At 37.5% G+C, this 4,688-nt stretch overlaps 1 protein-coding gene across 2 annotated transcripts in view; it reads left to right on the top strand.

Annotated features, from left to right (window-relative positions):
- Edil3 (EGF like repeats and discoidin domains 3) overlaps window positions 1-4,688 on the top strand; it is a 468,998-nt gene that overhangs the window by 23,291 nt on the left and 441,019 nt on the right. The gene's annotated exons all lie outside the window — the stretch shown is intronic.

The raw sequence follows: 4,688 nt of genomic DNA, 5'->3' as shown, positions 1-4,688 counted from the left end.
TAGTATAATGAAATAAAATGAAGTTTTTCTGGAAAGCCCTCCTGACCCATGCCAGCTTGTACGATTTCTCAGATCTGTGTGTGAAAATACCCTCTGGAATTAGCTTAGGTCTCTTTCTTTCAGTATTTACTGAGATTCTCATTTAGGCAATTATCATCCTTGAGGTGACAACCTACTCCAGTGATGGCATTACTTAGTCTTTTCTAATCTAATAGTAAATGATTGATAAAGGATATTCCATTTATCTACTCACTTTAGATTAAGAGATTTTTTTTTTTAGGGCAGTGAATTTATCCCAGGCTTCAAACACTTTGGCCTTTAATTTGTCAAAATTCAGAGTTTAAGTAAATTAGCTTAATTCTGATAGAATTAGTTGAACCCAGAGAAGGCTATATAAATATTTTTTCCTATATTTTTCTCACATTTATGTAAAATCTGAACTATTGGAAAGCAGTTAGACTCTGAATTACTTAGCAACCTCCACAGCACCATTTTTTGACCCATAAATCTCTTATATTATTTTCTATTAACATTTGTCCTGCCGTCCTTCTTTTACATTCAGTGAGTTTCATGTGCCACACAGTGTTTATACATTCTCCTTTGAGTCTTCACCTCTTCTGATCTTCCGGTCTGACCTGTTTCCACCTAGAGTAGTGTGCTCTGGCATAGTAAGAATAAAAGATGGATATTAGGAAACAGAGAAATAAATCATTTGCAAATGGAAGGGAAGCAAGAGGTGGAGGAGAGGAAAGGGTCAGTACGAGAAGGCTACGTCAAACACAATTCAGATGTGAGACATATTGCACCAACTCCATATGAAAAATGTAATAATTAAGTGATGCAAACATGCACTAATAAAAAATAAAAAATTTACAGTATAATTCAGCCTTTGATCCCATAAAACAGTTTTTGTCATTGTACTTAGAGCAGATTCACCTCTAAAAGGTGATTTCTCATGGGTGTATAGTTCAGTGAATTTACATTTTAATGTCAACATGATTTCCTAAATTTTATAATGATAATTACGAAAAATTAACATATAAACATACACCTGAGACTCCGAGTTAGTCCATGCCCGCCTGGTGCTCATGGAATCAGAAGAGCGTTTAGTTGAATGATCTGAATGTTGAATGGTATGAAGTTCAAGTGGCTTGACCTTCGCTAGTGTCCACTCGCCTGAGAATCTGTTCTGCATTTCCTGCTTGGCCAGGCAGTGCTCAGGGAGGTGATGCCCAAGTTCTTCTCTTTCGTTGCCTCTCCGACTTTGGTGCGTTAAAGGTGAATAATGGATTCTTCCATCTTGTTAATTGAACAGAGCATTCAGCTTGGCATATTCTTTTGTTGTTGTTTGGAGGAACTGGGGATTGAACTCAGGCCTTTGCACGTGCCAGGGATTGAACTCAGGCCCTTGCACGTGCCAGGGATTGAACTCAGGCCCTTGCACGTGCCAGGGATTGAACTCAGGCCCTTGCACGTGCCAGGGATTGAACTCAGGCCTTTGCACGTGCCAGGGATTGAACTCAGGCCCTTGCACGTGCCAGGGATTGAACTCAGGCCCTTGCACTTGCCAGGCAAGCGCTTACTCTGCTGAGTCATCCCCCCGGCCCCTATATTCCTTCAACTGGTCTTCTCATCTCTTAAGATTTTTATATTTAACCCATAAGTTGATAAAGTTCATTGCTATTTTTTCCATTGGCAAAGGGATTTTCCAGCTTTTTGCAAATTCAAAATTTATATGAGCCCTATAAGGAGAGGGCCACAACGTTGAAATTTATGAATTAGACTTATCATTTATTTCAAAAATAAATGTTCACATGTCAGAAGTGATACTTCTGTGTACTGTGGCAGTCTCTCTTTGTGCATTATTTATTTAGTGAAATGCTTACTTAACAAGGGAACAACCTGGGCCTCGGAGATGACATGCATCCAAATGCTTGCTGTGTTCAATGCACCTGCGGTATGTATTGCATGATATTCCTATAAAGGTGGCAATCAAAAATAAAATATAACAAAAAATAAAAGTGAAATATAATAATAAAATAAAATGACAGTATTTTAGTTAATTATCTGTTTGATTTAAAAATTCACTTCTCAGTTTTAAGTAATCTTTGGTTTAAAGCCATAAGTAAAATGTTCATCTTAATTATATGATGGATGCCAAAATTATATTAGATACCAGGTTTGACTAAAAGAAAATCCAAATTCCTTTATCTACCTATGTACTATCCTTCAAAATAGAATTGCCCAGGCTATTTATTCTTTTTTACAAAGGTAGGGATCAAACCTAGGCCCTTGCCTATGCCAGGCAAACACTGCCACTGCGCTAAACCTCAGCCCCTACTCCCTTATTTCCCCAATGAGATTATAACCTGATAAATGTATTATTTACCTCTTTTCAAACTACCTACACACAGAGAATGCAAATGTGTTCTATGTTCACACACTCTAGTGAGCTTCTCTCACCTTTAGCTGACGCACAAGACGTGCTGCTGACAGATAGTCTAGTCACACTGAGACTCAGTGGAATTCAAGTGAGCGAAGGATGCACTATCTGAATGTTTTCACATACCACAGCACTTTGAATATCACTCTTTGCTACCATGGGGAGCACACATTGCCACAGAACCACCTTCCTTGGTGTCCAGTGGGAAAGAAGGGTACCTCACATAACTGGAGAAACCTGTGTGTGTTTCCAGCTGTGTAGTTCATTTGTAGTGCTGCATTCCCTGGGATTCACGTCTTTCTTCTTTTTATTAATTTTATTGAGAAAGAAATATCAGTGAGGCAGTTTCAAAACAGGTTAGCAGGACAGTTATAATAATTAATACATTGCATATTATTGTCTTCATAGTAGTTATTCATAGTACAAGATGCAGACATGATATCTTGTCTAAACACTATTAGATCTTCTCAGTGAACTAAAAGAAAGTAGCTGTATATTTATCCTAACTAATTAGTACATACAGATATTTGATATTCAGGCAGATAGTGGGATTTGCTTCTAAATCCCAAAGTTACACGAGTCTAAATTATGCCAGCGATCCTTACTGCTTTAGCACAGGACTTAGGCTGTGCGGAGGATTCTGGGGTTAGTTTAAGTTTCCCAAGGAAGCCTGCTTTCTCATGGCTACCGCCATGACTGAGTCCTAGAGAGAAAGAAATAGGTGAAGTACTCAGCTGTGGGGCCTGGTGAGTCACAGGAAGGAAAGATGGGGCAGGGCACAATTAAGGAGAAAACGGACTACAATAGTCTCTTGACATCCTGAAAGCCAAGTGAAGTATGAGTAGAGTCAAAACTTGAATTGTCAATCTAGGAAGCATGAAATCAAGATGAATATTATTTGTTCTATTTAAGATTATATGGAAGAAAAATACACTACACTTAGTTGGTTGTTGTCAGCAGAAAAAACAGTCTATGTCCTAATTCTCAAAGCTGTAGAAAGAGGACATTGTAGATATGCTCAAATGAAGAACCCTCACGAAGTGAGACTTGTTCTAGATTATCTGATGCTACCGTTGTAACTAAAAACTGCTGGTATGTGAAGGAGGAAGGTGGATTTAAAGAAGAACTTGACATGGATGCCACAGAATAAGTGCTGTGGAAAGCTTGGGCTAGCCATGGCCAGAGATGAACTGGTGTAGAGCCAAGAACTGAGATGGATGGATGGGTAGGTGGATGGATGGGTGGAGATATAGATAGATAGATAGATAGATAGATAGATAGATAGATAGATAGATAGATAGAGGAAATAAGACAGATGCTGTCCCAGAGCTGTGTTGTGCTACAAAGAACCATGGAAGTAAGAGTTTTTACATGATTTTTAAAAATGCAGTTGGTTAAAATTTTTAATCATTTTATAGAATAAGTTCATTTTTAAGGACAGCTAATTTAGGGAGCAAAGTGTTTTAGCATATGTTTTTCCATTCACTTAAAAACGCAGCAGTAGTGGTGAGCTAGAGAATGATTTTTCTCCCAGAAGTTGAATCTTTTATCTTTATTTTAAGGTGAAGCTGTACTTTACAACACTTCTGTAACTTTGTTAAAATGAACCTTTAAAACTGTCTATATAATTCCACAGTACTAAAATACTGTTATGTTTAATATTCCTAGAGATAAATGGACCATCTGCTCTGAATTGGAAGATGAATTTTTTTCTTATACCAATCTACATATTCATAGTATTCATTTTAAAAGAATTTGATTGGTGACTTTTAATGAGGTGCAAACATGAACCAGAGAGAGTAGAATGATATAAAAATTCCTATAAGCAAATGAAGATTAAGATATAAAAATTATATAAGATATAAAATTGATGACTACATTAAATATATTGAATATATCTCAGTTACACATATTTGCCAAATAATTATATAGGCAAGCTACAGAAAATATAGTGTTAATTTAAAAATATCTTCCTACCTCATAACTGGTAGATGTTGAACTATCATCAGTTGGCCAGTCATTTAAAAGTTATTCTGAGCCAAGACATTCTTAGTTAGAAACATAACTGGGTCTACTGTGGGTCCCAATTGTTGTCACAGGTAGAGGGACCAGGAAGAAAGGAGGAACCCTCAGCTTCCACTCCAGTGGTTCTGTGCACTCTCCCTGTTCAAAGATGGTGGCTGTGCACTCTCCCTGTTCAAAGATGGTGGCTGTGCACTCTCCCTGTTCAAAGATGGTGGCTGTG

The sequence above is a fragment of the Octodon degus genome, unplaced genomic scaffold (genome assembly GCF_000260255.1).
Source record: "Octodon degus isolate 3935 unplaced genomic scaffold, OctDeg1.0 scaffold00129, whole genome shotgun sequence".
Classification (NCBI taxonomy): domain Eukaryota; kingdom Metazoa; phylum Chordata; class Mammalia; order Rodentia; family Octodontidae; genus Octodon; species Octodon degus.
The sequence above is the reverse complement of the archived record's forward strand: the minus strand, read 5'-3'. Positions and strand labels throughout refer to the sequence as shown.